At 29.7% G+C, this 14,049-nt stretch overlaps 1 protein-coding gene across 5 annotated transcripts in view; it reads right to left on the minus strand.

Annotated features, from left to right (window-relative positions):
- LOC129921451 (uncharacterized) overlaps nt 1-13,257 on the minus strand; it is a 144,556-nt gene extending 131,299 nt beyond the window's left edge. The window contains exon 1 of one of the 5 annotated variants that reach the window (XR_008773526.1): nt 12,279-13,257. The gene's annotated coding sequence lies outside the window, so the exon portion shown is untranslated. The remainder of the gene's footprint in view (nt 1-12,278) is intronic. The other 4 variants (XR_008773527.1, XM_056003282.1, XM_056003280.1 and 1 more) reach the window with 4 other exon arrangements.
- Nucleotides 13,258-14,049: the final 792 nt, after the last annotated feature.

Below are 14,049 nucleotides of genomic sequence, written 5' to 3' on the forward strand. Positions count from 1 at the left end.
AAAATAAAATTGGTATGCCATTTTGTAGAAATCACTAATCAACATCTAAAAACAAAATTTCAAAAAAATTCAATGTCCCGTTTTCGAAAATTTGATTTTTCAAAAAAAAATTTTCAAAATTTTTTTAAAAATTCAAAAACTGTTTTTTGCAAAATTTTGTTTTTGGCTTATATTTAAATTATGTAAATGCTTCATCACAAAAAGTTTCGTTGAAATCGAATAAGCACTTTCGGAGATAATCGGATTTGAAAAAAAAAAAAAAAACGGGTCTATGGCAGGTACCATTAATAATGATTTTCAAAAAAAAATTTTTTTCATTGAAAGATAGACCTTAACTTGAAACTAACATTTGAATTTTTTAAACAAAATCGTTAGAGCCGTTTTCGAGATATTTCAATTTTACTGAAATCGCTATATGACAAGTACCGTTATTTTTGGTCCAAAAAAATTAATTCCAAAAACCCATCTGGAGAGTCACCAAATAACGCTACACACCAAGTTTGACATTAATCGGTCCATCCGTTTAGGCTGTAGCTCCTTATACAGACAGACAGACTGACAGACAGACAGACGGACTTCCGGGACCCACTTTTTTGGCATTGTCTAAAATCGTAATGTCATGGAAAAATGTTATCTCAACTTTTTTTTTTTGTACGAATGCATAACTTGATATATAGTACCTATATCGCAAGTAAAAATTGAAATATTTGTATCCAAAAATGTTTATATTATCTACTTTAATTTTCACGTTTCTGTATGAAAATTTTCGTTGAAATCAGCTAACTCGTTTATCAGAAATTCAGAAATAAAACAAAAATGGTTCTATGACAGGTACAGTTTATAAATGTAAAAAAAAATATTTTTTTTATTTCAGAAATTGGGCCTTTTTTGGAACAGTTAAATTATATCAAGTACCGTTAGTTTCGGACTTAAAATAAATCAAGTTCTTCTTATTTTCCCAATTTCCCATTGAATTAATGCTTCATTATATTAAAATAGTGGTGCAAAATTGGTGTTTGGACTTGGCTAATTTTGCGCGTTTTTGAATAAAGCTTTTGTTTCAAAACTTGCCACGGAGGGAATTGCTTTATAGCTACTATTAAAAACAAAGCATGATTTTTTAAGCAATCTTGGGGTTATCCTTGTCAAAAATCTTTACAACTTATTATTTTGATACAAGAATTTCATGTACTCCACCCTTACGTTAGGTTAAGTTATATATGAATGTGTCCAAATAACTCTAAATATTAAACTTGGTCACGTTCCATAATCCTCGTAATACATGTGCCGAAATAAATACTACGTGATCTGAATAAACAAATTACTATCAAATATTTGCCATCGTAGAAATTTCAAATATTTCTTGCAAAAATTAAGTAAGATGTAGGTAACAATTTTACTTAACAAAACGCCAAATGATTTGCAAGTCCAAAAATTTGTCACCATTAAAAATGTTGCCTTATTTTATGTCAAAAACTAATTAACAAGCTACAACTTAAATGTTTAATAAATTGCTCTTAATATCCTTTTATTTACATGTTATGCACGCAATTAAATAAAAATATGGATCCGCACAGATTATTGCACTCAGATCCAATCCATCCATCCATCCATCCAATAATATTGCTCATCTTTCAAATGTTGTTAACCTTTTTGCACATCACCAAGCAAAACAAGAAAGCAACTTGAACATCTTGTTCAAGGTTTAATAAATTATTATTCAAATTAAAATCAAATGAACCTGGAATTATTTTTTATTAAACTAACACGCTATAGTTTTGGTGTTGTGTTTTTTGTTTTGTTGGTTTGGTTTGGTTTGGATGGTTGAAGCGAGATTTGAGCCGCCTTTTGTTAACAAGTTGCCTCGAGCAAACATTATATTATTTTTTGTTTTTAATGAAATGCCAGAAAGTCTGATTTCTTATTAAGTGGTATTTAAATCCCGATAGCGTTGCCTTTGGAAGATACAAAAATTCAATTTGTAAAACAAAAAAAAACGATAAATGGGAAATGTTTCCCGGAAGTTTTTCTAGGCTCGTGTTTAGACTAATAACAGGTATTTATCAAAGAAATTGGTAGAAGATTTGTTTCATAAAAAAAAAAAACAAAATATTAAAAAAACTTGATAGTTTTGTTTACTTTTAAGATTAATGCTCACAAAATGACAGCTAAATGACTTCAAAGTTACTTTGTAATTTTCTAATTCCGACAGATTTCTATTAAAAAATCGATCAAATCAAAAATAACAAAAATGTAGCACCTATCTTTCTTGTGGGTAAATATAATTTCAAAGTGTTAATGGAGTTTAAGGCACTTGCTACATTGTATCTATCCAATTAACACATCTTATCTAATTGATATTTTCCCAATCAATCAATTTTCAATGAAATCGAAATTGAAGAAATTTCTTAAATACCTTTTTACTTCAAGTCCCTTTTGATTGCACTGTGCTAATGTGCGATGGTACAATCTATCTTGGCACATTAACGCATAAAAATAATATCATGAGTTGCATATACGCACCAACCAACTAAAACATAATTCGACTTATACTTATACTATTTATATGCAAACTTTCACTAATGGATAAACACACATGCCAGTTTTTTTGGTATCAGTCTGCTGAGCGGTGTGCTAACGCAATTTGAATTGGACGCACCTATATTTCTTTTTCTTTCATTTTTTTTATATAAAAAGTATTAACAACTTTCCAATATGTTTTTTTTATTTCCAATTTTTCTTTTCTTTTATTTTCTTTTATACACTTGTATAATTTATTTATATGGGATTTTTATTTAACAAAAAATAAAAAAAAACTACTGGAATCATTGCTTAAAGATAGACGGTTAAAAATTTTAACCAAAGAGACAGTTAATAATAATGAAGTCTAATTGAAGTTAGCTGTCATGTGTGTATGTTTTTTTTTTTTTTAACAAAATATAAACATTACTTCATCTAATGATGAAAAGAAACAAAGCTTAATGCTTTATTTGGACATAGCCATTCGAAGTGAGATTTCATTGAATGTAAGTAAGATTAAGCTACCACACTTCAGTGTGTCAGAAGTCAGATTGTATACAAAATTGTTCAGCTTAGTAAATTTGTGTGTTAAAAAGCTTTATGAAATTACAAAATATTGGTTTCCAAAGCTTCCATCAAAAATAAGGATATTATGGAACTTTTAATGAAATAATTTAACATTTTTTAACAAGAATCCTAGAGTTTCTCTTAGATTTAAATTTAATTAAAAAAATGTATACGTACCTACAAATTTGGTAAATATAAACCTAAAATAAAATCGTTATCAGAGGAAAAAAAATTCTTGAATGAGTTCCAAAAAACTACGTTATACTTGTTTTCTTGTATTAGGATGAATTTCTATGAAATCAAATTCAAAATTGTTGCAAACGTTTTTAGAATTAAAATTTTTGTAGAAATATTTTTTTTTAAGAAAAACATTACATAAATTTCGTTTGCCATTTTGTACTAAACATACCTATATAAAAAATTTTAATTTTATAATTTTTTTTAAATTTAAAAACAATCATAACTTTAGACTGATTGAACCAATTTTGATAATTCTTTTTGTTTTCCATTTCAATTTCGTTCTAGCCATTGATCCATGGAAGTCGGTTTCGTTTTTTGATAAAAACGATTTTTTTATTTTTAGGGTAAATTTACTTCATTGACTACGCCGAGGAAAAAACAACTTAAAATCAAAGAATACCACTTTGTTGTTTTTGTTTTAAAATCAAAGTAGAACAACTTTAGTTTAAACTAATTTGTAATCATAAAACATCCTTAAATCAAGATTGTTTCAACTTTGAGAAATGCAACAAATTAAATAAAAAAATAGAAAAAAATAGCAATCACTGGCGACCCTATACAACTCTTGGGTTACTAGGCGAGTGATTTACAATCATACTACCACACTTCACACTGTTTTAGTGTTATAAACTCCAACTTAAGCTGAAGTTGGACAAAAATTTTAAAATTTGCTTAAGTTTTTTCAACATTGAATCAACGTTCACCATATTACATTTTACATTGCGTTTTTTCCCTCAGTGTTTGGATATATTCTTCTTCTTCCTTTTTCTCGGCGCTGTTATGATCTCGATGTCGGTCGAGGGGATCATAACTATCCCACGTAACTGCTTCACACTAGTGATCCGCCTGTGGGGTTCGCCGGGTTGACCTCAGAAATCGGCGGCAAGTCTCCCGGTTTTGTATTGTTCTATTTCTAAGGCCAACTGAATGCTGGTGGCTTTGCATTTGCTTGTACCAGGAGTTTTTAGGCCTACCTTTCTTTCTATTTCGAGTTGGAACGTTGTGTTTGGATATATTATGAATTTAAAAAAAAATGTTTTTACTGCTGGTTTTATAATACTGTGGAGTAACTCCAAAAAAATGTATGTGCGTGAGAGATGTATGATACACTATCAAATTGTACAAAGTGGATCAAGCATGGCTGAAATCAAAGTTAACTAGTAAAGAGAACACGACTGGGTCGTAGGTACGTACTTGTTCTTATGTTAAAAGATTCTTGAAATATTAAATCATAAAAGAGTTTTGTTATGAAAAAAACAAAAAAAAAATCTAAAATAGTATTAAATGAAGATTAAAGTTTCAAAAACATCGAAGTAAAGAAATTTTGAAAATATTTGTACATAATACAAATTTTTAGTTAAAAATTTTCGATAAAATTCACTGCCCCGTTTTCAAAAAAAAAATTATGAACTTTTTTTTAATAAAAAATTTTTTTTTTTAATTTTATTTTTAAAACTACTAAAAACGTTTTCCTACAAAAATTGTCATTGAAAAGGGTTCTATGGCAAGTACCTTTAATATAAGGATTCAAAAATTTTTTTTATATTAAAACTACGACGTTATTTATTTTTATTTTTGTGATATTGTATGTATCTCAAGTTATGCTTTTCCCGTGACCAAGAAGTTTCAAAGTTCTTCGAAACGTAGAAATAATTTTAAATATTTCTTATAAATATGAGTTTCGTCAAATTTAATTAAACTTAAAATGGTATGTATCGTTAATTTTTGTCCAAAAAATGAAAATTCAATTTCCCTTCTAGAGATTCACCAAAAATGTTTAACTACCAAGTTTGAAGTAAATCCCTTCAGTGGTTAAGACTATAGCTCGAGATAGAGACAGACAGATAGACATTCACACAGACGGACGGACAGAATAGCGAAACCCACTTTTTTCGTGGGTTTCTCTGTCATCGTAATGTCATACCTGATTGTTATAGGTATCGAGTTCGATTTTTTTTTTAATGAATGATAATTACAGCTCTTCCTAATTGATGTTCATGATGAAATAACAGTATTTATTGAACAAATCTAAATCTACCTTGTCACCCACTAATGGCAGAAATTTTCTTGGTTGAGGCGCTCCCACAAAGAACCATATTGAGATCCTATTATGAATTGTTTTCAAGTTCCGCATTGTTTCAGTGCATTTAATTGACTTTTGTTAAACATTCTAAGGGAATGTTGCTTTTGAAAAACCATGTTTTTTAAACCTTCCAGTTCTAACATCTAATTGATATAAAAATATATGTATCAGTAAAAGTTATTTCAACATTATTCCATATTTGCAGACTCTTGTTGCTCAATTAACTTGCAACAGTATTTTATAATTAAGTAAGATACAAATCGAAAGAAAAGAAAAAAAAAAAAAAAACAAGCGCGAAATGTATTTTCTTCTAATTAAATATGCTAAATTCTCATAAAGTTATATTACTTATGAAAACAAAAAAAAAAAAAAACAACAAACAGTCATTACCTATAATAAACCTACCTATCCCACCAACCAGGCGTAATGATCAATTATGTATAATTTTGTTGTTGTTGTTGTTTTTTGTTATTGTTGTTGTTGTTTTATGTTATTGTTGTTGTTGTTTTTGCTTTTATTTACTCCACCATTCATGTAAAATTTGCATTTAATTGCAAAACATATTCAGTTGCATGCCAAATTACAGTACATGTACCTATACAAAAAACACTCATATATGAAGCACTTTTTTTTTTGTATTTCGTTGTTTTGTTAAATGTGCTATGTGTTTAGTGAGATTGCTGCGTCTCATGCTATGACGTAAGACTGCATGGAATGTTTCGCTATTATTTTGTGCAATTTGCAATAAATTTTAAAATGGAATTCACCATGGAAAAAAGACTCCAAGAAAGAGCCAAGACGAGGAGTGAAGACCAAAACAACAGACATAGGCACCAGAGACCAGAGAGAATAAACATACAAAAAAAAAGAGAAAAAACCAAACATCTTGGTGGTTTGGTTGGTGGTTTCGGTTAGGTTTATAGTGTTTGGTGTATTCCCCAATCCCCATATAATAATGAAAAGGCTCGTGTGCACACACTTTAGGCCGCATTATATCTATTCTTTTGGAGCTCATGTGTTTATCTATTAAAATCTAAGACTGAAGGTGTTCACCAGACCGCAGATGCCAGGTTTAACCATCAAAATAATGTATATAGATATACCTACCTATGAGTAGCGTACCAGCCTCTGCAGCCTGCACACACATTCTTTTAAGTTGGCGTAAATATTTTTGCACTTTTAGTACCTACAAAATTAAAAGAACGAAATAATTGTTTTTTTTTTTTTTTTTCTTTACTTTGATGAAATGTGCAGTTGGTGCCACTGATATCGAAAGTGGATATTTAGCATAATTTTCAAAACTTCAGAGGGTCGATTTTTGATCAATGAAGTTGTAAAGATTGTAAAGATACATTAGACTGATTCAAAAAAAAAAATTTTTTTTTTGTTCAAAGTTAAACCGAAAATATCGTTGAAATGACGAAAAAATAATACTGTAAAAGTTTCAGCCCTTAATATTAACATCGCAAATTTCTATTTCCCATATGAGTTATATGGGAAAGATTGTGTTTTTGAGTTTGGAATTTTATAACGTTTTAACGTTATCAAAATATGATTTAATCATTTTCTTGTATAAAATTGAACGCTCTACAAAAAAGCTCTTAATAATTTTTTTGATAAACTGACCCTTTTCGAAGTTATTCAACTTTAAAATATAAAATGCAATTTTTTCTTCATTTTTTTGACGAAACTATTAGGTTTATCAAAAAATTTGGCAAACTTTTCGAATATTTGTATTCCATATTGTATTTTGGTTTCACAGATCCTTTTATATAACTCTCAAACCCCTAATACCATTAAATTAGAATTTTTCAATAATTTCGAATTATTCATTTTTTCAACTAAAAATTATTTTAATTAATTTTTCGCGTCGGTTTTTTTTTTAAATTTTATAAATCCAATTTTGTAAAGCGTTCAATTTTATACAAGAAAATGATTAAATCTAGCCTTTTTGATGAACCGTTAAAAAGTTATAATATTCCAAACTCAAAAACACAATCTTTCCCATATGTAAATCATATGGGAAATAGAAATTTGTGATGCGGCGGTACTTAATGTTAATATTAAGGACTGAAACTTTTACAGCCATTTCCAACAATATTTTCGGTATAACTTTGAACAAAAAAAAAAATTTTTTTGAATCAATCTAATATAGAGGAAGGTGGCCTAAAATGGCCCCCCTAAGGGAAATGTCCCATATCTTGGAAAAAAGTAACATTCAAACTTAAATGCTATATACTTTTCAAAGTTTAATATATTGCTATCATATTTTTGTGCTTTGCGAGTTAAAAAAAAAATCCAAAAAGTATTTAAATTTTTTAATTTTCCAGACGTCTACAAATTGCACTGATCAAATTTACCCGGGTAAAATGGCATACTGTCCAAATATACGTGATTTTAAATGAAAAATCGAGTCAAAGGGATCCTTTTCCATTTTCTTGGAAGAAGTGGTGCTTAATCCCCCCAAAATTTCTGTTATTTCTCATCTCCTTACTGTAGTTTTTGGAACTTCGAATAATTTGGATGCTTTTTTCCAGATTTTAGACGGAATCAAGGACTTTCCTCAGTCCAGGGCTTCCTCCCTGTAGATCGTTTATGTTTAGCAACCATTTTCACAATAAAAATAAATTGCACGACTGGGGTCGCACGTACTTGCTCTTAGAGTTCAAGTTGCTTCAATTTTAAAGACTTTTTATATAGAAATTTGGAAAATCTAAATATATGGGAAAGAAAAAAAAAAGGAAATTCGTTTTTTTAAAAAATAATATAAAATCTGAAATCAAATTGCCCCCCAAAACAAGTATGCAGTTTTGACTGATATACTAACATGCATTTTTAGAAAAAAAAAATTCAATTAGAGCCGTTTTTTAAAAAACTAATTTTTTATAAATAATTTCTTGGAAAAAAAGTTTTAAAATAAAATTGGTATGCCATTTTGTAGAAATCACTGATCAACATCTAAACACAAAATTTCAAAAAAATTTAATGTCCCGTTTTCGAAAATTGGATTTTTCAAAAAAAAATTTTCAAAATTTTTTTAAAAATCCAAAAAGTATAATCGGATAATCGGATTTAAAAAAAACGGTTCTATGGCAGGTACCGTTAATAATGATTTTCAAAAAAAAAATTTTCATTAGAAGATAGACCTTGTCTTAAAACTTACATTTGAATTTTTTAAACAAAATCGTTGGAGCCGTTTTTGAGCAATTTCAACTTTACTAAAATCGGTATATGACAAGTACCGTTATTTTTGGTCCAAAAAAATTAATTCCAAAAACCCCTCTGGAGTGTCGCCAAATAACGCTACACACCAAGTTTGACATTAATCGGTCCATCCGTTTAGGCTGTAGCTCCTTATACAGACAGACAGACTGACAGACTGACAGACTGACAGACTGACAGACTGACAGACTGACAGACTGACAGACTGACAGACTGACAGACTGACAGACTGACAGACTGACAGACTGACAGACTGACAGACTGACAGACTGACAGACTGACAGACTGACAGACTGACAGACTGACAGACTGACAGACTGACAGACTGACAGACTGACAGACTGACAGACTGACAGACTGACAGACTGACGGACTTCCGGGACCCACTTTTTTGGCATTCTCTACCATCGTAATGTTATGGAAAAATGTTATCTCAACTTTTTTTTTTTTGTACGAATACATAACTTGATATATAGTACCTATATCGCAAGTAAAAATGAAAATGTGAAAGTCAGTAATGTGAAAGTAAGTATGCCATTTTACCCGAGTACTAAGTGGGCCATTTTGCCCATTTTGGGTTTTTTGAATTTAAGTTTTATACCGCAAAATCTAAAATTGTTCTTAGCCAACTTATTACATTAAATTATTAAGAACCTGACCTGTCGAATTTTTAATTATGGCTTGAAGTTGCTAAAGCTTCGTATATGTCGCTTTTGCCAGATTAACATAAGAATCGCGTTCATAAAACATTCTAATTATGTTCGATTCTACGATTTCTATAGCAAGGTGGCCATTTTACCTTGGGGTGCCATTTTAGGCCACTTTCCCCCACATACCTTAATTATTTAAATAACGAAGAAAAATAACTTGAACTTATTTTATTTGTAGTGCATTTTCACGATTCATAAAAGTGAAAATTTGGTCATTATTTGACGATCTAAAACGAAACATTGCAAAATCACAGCTTTTCAGATAGAGAATTGACTTTCAGAAATTTTAAAGGTTTTGTTTTTTTTAGTTTTTTTTTTTAATATAACTAAATGTTAAGGATGCATTTTAGAGTAGGTATTAAAATGGTAAATTTTAAAATGCATTTAAATTTATTAAAATTCTCAAAGAATGTAACAGGTTTTTACTCTCAAATGGACTTAATAATATTAATATAAGATACAACTGTCATTAATAAGAAAGATTATAAAAAATAAAAACTAAGTTTGGATTAAAGTCCATATTATTTATAGAAATTATTTTACTTTTTGGATTTTATAACCCCTTGTAGATCCATGTGACATATCTGTTTGTTCACCATATTTTTTCTAATAAATGGCACCAAAAGTTTTTTATTGGCAGTTAATGTTGAAAGTTCGCATTATTTTGAAAATAACCAAATTTGTGTAAACATTACGAAATTCAGAAAAATATTTTTCCTGCATAAACCAACGGGGTTTAGATAGGTTTTTGTTTGAATTTTTGCATTTATATACAAAAATTTAGAAATAACTAAGTTAATAATGAAGATATTGAATTTTTTATAGTTATAGTTAAAGGCAAATCGATTGACATTATTAATTTTAAAATTTACGATTTCGGGTTACAATGGGTAAAGAGTTAAAAGTAGAACAAAATTTAAAACAACTTATTTTTATGAATGATTAACCCTCTGTAGGCACACCTCTTTTTTGTGACGTGATAGGCACACGGGTGCGAATTTGGTTTATAATTTTTCATGTCGCTAGAACTTTTTTCGGTCACAATATTTTATAGAGAATCAAGTATGAAATTGATGTAGAATATTCCGAGGAATTCGAATATTGTATTCACAATTCCGAAAAAAAAATATTTTCACCCTTATAAAGAGACTTTTTTGTGACCACTTTTTTGAAAAATCGTAATTTTTTTTATATTTGTCCTGCCAAATTCGCACCCGTGTGCCGACAGAGGGTTAATTTATTATGAACTGATTTTAGTACAGGCATTACGTCGGAAAAAACGGCTTAGAAATGCAAATGAACCGAGAAGGCTAAATTTTGAATATTTTGTAGGGGGTGCTTAGAAAAGCTTAACTGGAAGTTTTCGACCAAGATTTCCTATGAGCTTTTTACGCCATTTTGAAAAAAGGATAAAATTGTTTTTTTTTTTGACAATAACTCGGCTTTCCGATGAGATACGAACATTTTAGTTATGCTTTTTTGTAGCTTTTACTATGCTCCACAAATCATGCCTAGAAAATTTTTGCGTATCATGCATCGTTATCGAGATATCGATCGGAAAATTTAAAAATTTAGGACATGAAATTTGTTTTTTGACATTATCTATTTTTTTGGTGATAAATATCGACTCAAATATTCATTTTCTTATTCAATTTTTTGAATATTTATTTTTATTTGATAAATTAATATTTTTTTGTATCATTTCTTAATTCAACTAATGCAAAATTTTAAACGATTTAGTAAAATGTTGAGGCCATATTAGTATGTTACTAAGTGAAGAAGCATACTGATTTTTAACTTATTAAACTACCAAAATGCCTTATCTTAAAAAATGAAATGAATCAAATATGCAACAAATTTTGCGAGAAGATGATTTTACAAAATTCTGCAAAAATTTAAAAACCGCGCGCTTTTTAACATTTTCCAAACGATTTTGTTAAAAAAAATCAATTTTTTGTCAAAATTTTATGTAACTGAAGACAGTGTCAAGATTTACTTTTCACTTTTAATTTTTAATAATATAATAATTGTAGATCTCTGACCCACATTAAGAAAATCAAAAAATTCGTTTTTCTTTTTTCTTATACAAAATGTCTTAATGTTTGCACTTTGTCTCTCTATTTGAACCCAACTAACTATAATTGCACTTTGAGTCTTCAACATTATAAATTGCGTAACACATATGAATAGTATCTGCTAATGTTTATTTAACGATCTAATAAAAACCTATAATATACGTTCACATGAGTAAAATTTAAAAAAAAACCTCATTGCAAACTGATGACTTTGTCTGATATATTCGAATTTTCAATCTCAAAAACTCTGAATCACCCAAAAAGTCATTCCCATGCATTAGGTATATAACAAGATCGCCTTAACACTCTCCATGCAAAAACATAATCAAACACCGCCAACATAAATGTGAAAAAAAAAAATGAATAGATATTAGCCTTGAAGCTGAAAATAATCTTCTTCAAATTCTACCGGATGTTAATTTATGTTGTAAGTGGAACTTTTTTTTTCGAAATCGAATTAATAATACATAATTTGCGTATATAGCGTTCATTGACATTCGCACATATAAATGCCCAAAAATTATAATCACTTAATAGCTTTTTACCTCTAAATCGTTTGCCATTCATAAAACCTTTAATGGTTGTTTGTTTGTAGTTAATTTAAAATGATTCTACCCACGCTTTTTTTAGATACAAAAAAATATATTTAAATTCGAAAAAAAAAACAACATATAAATGATGCCAAATGTAAACAATCTTCACACGTCAATTTTGAAAGCGTCACGATCACACCAACCAACGACTTTTCTTTCTAACGATCGTGTTCTTTTTTAAACAAGATGCTTACCTCCGGATGGAACAAAAAAAAAAAACAAGCATCTTTTAAAGATACATTCTAAATATAATTAAAGATACACTTACATTTAGATAGAGCTTAAGGTCAAAAATAATTATGACAATTTGTGCCTGACAGCTAGCAAAACAGGTACTCCTTCGAATTTCCTCTCTTTTTTTCTCTCTCTCTCTCTGTCTGTCTCCTTGGATCTGTCGCGATCAGTCTCTGGGTTAGGTGTTTGTCTTTTTTATGAATTTTAAATCACATGGATTTGAAATTCAATCCCGAGATTGAACGAATGAGAAATGAACAAAAACAAATAAAAAAAAATAATAAATGATCGTAGAAAATAATCACACGAACACTTGGAATGAAGAAAACCAAAAATATTTGCGGTATGTTCGTCGTTCCGATCGGACGACTATTCAAAACCAACAACGGTGGTGACGCGGCGCGAGAGGTGCTGGATGGAATTGGAGTACGAGTATATGGTACCTCTGTGGTGCCTGGTGCCCCAGGTGAATTGGATTAGATACCAGATTCCACCGCAGTGGGGTGTTGTTGTTTTTTGCAAACAAAATATTTGCAAATATATAATTCCAAAGCCGGGCGTAGGCGATCGCGTAATACGATATTGCACTATGCACTCAATTCGCACGCTCTGTTTTTTTTCTCTTACACTTTTTTTTCCAGCAACTTTGCACTTATCAATTTATTTGAAAAGATAATCCTTTTTCAATTTTTTTGATTATTTTCGAATCACTTAATCCTTAGTTAAGGGTTTAAGACCTCAGAAAGTTACGTGTTACCCTGTTAACTTCGAATGTCGCATGGACAAATTCGAACAACCAAAATAAACGACCGTTGTTGATGGAACAGCGAGAGAACATGTAACAAGTTTGTAACCGTTGAGCGAACCTTCAACACGAATGTCTAGCAAACGACTAAAAGTCTTGAACACGACTTGGAATTGGTGACTGGGTGTCTTAACAACTTGTGGTTGTTTCTGTGCTTCGTCTATTCGTCTTTTGCCTCAAATGAAACCTCTCTCTACCTGAATCGATCTCACAGATCTGACTTACTGTGTGTATTTTGTTTTTGTGAGAGTTTTTCAATTTTTTTTTTTTTTCGTAAAAATCATTTTTACTCGTGGTTTAGTGGATGAATTAATTTTTGGAGAGGTTTATTTGGGAGAGGAATTTGTATTTGAATGAGTAAAATTTACATTTAAAAGGTTTTTTGTTTGAGGAGAGTTGAGAATGAATGAGGTTTAATGGTTTTTGTTTGTGTATACTCTTTGTGGTGGTTTTGGAATTTTTTTTTTTTATTATTCAGCTCAGTTAGGATTGGGTAATTTGCTGAATTACAAAAGAAACAAAATATATTTGAAAATGGTTTTGGTCTTGGATTAAAATGTGGTCACGACATTCTTTTATTTTAAAAGAAGATAATAAAATTCACGGTTAAGTTGCAAATATTTATTCACAAAAGCGTTTGCCTAATTTAGAGAAGAAATGATAGCAAAAAAAAAATAATGTTTGTTTGTAAATATTTGCTAAATGAATTTTAAATTTAGAGACTAATATCGCATTTTGATATATCGTGGAAGTTAAATTAGAAAAAATTTCAAATAAAATGCACAACTGAGTACAACTGATTTGGTTTTACAGCTCAAATTGCTTAAATTTGAAAACTGTGTCCCGATTGTGACCCGAATGTGTCCTGAACGTGTCCTGAACAGGAGCGTATCGGAATCCCGCTTTTTAAAATCCCGTTTTTCGAAAATCCCGAAAAAAAGTTTCAAAATCCCGTCTACTACAATACCGATTTTTGAAATCCCGTCTTCTGAAATCCCGC

Source organism: Episyrphus balteatus, chromosome 1 (genome assembly GCF_945859705.1).
Source record: "Episyrphus balteatus chromosome 1, idEpiBalt1.1, whole genome shotgun sequence".
NCBI classification, from domain to species: Eukaryota; Metazoa; Arthropoda; class Insecta; order Diptera; family Syrphidae; genus Episyrphus; species Episyrphus balteatus.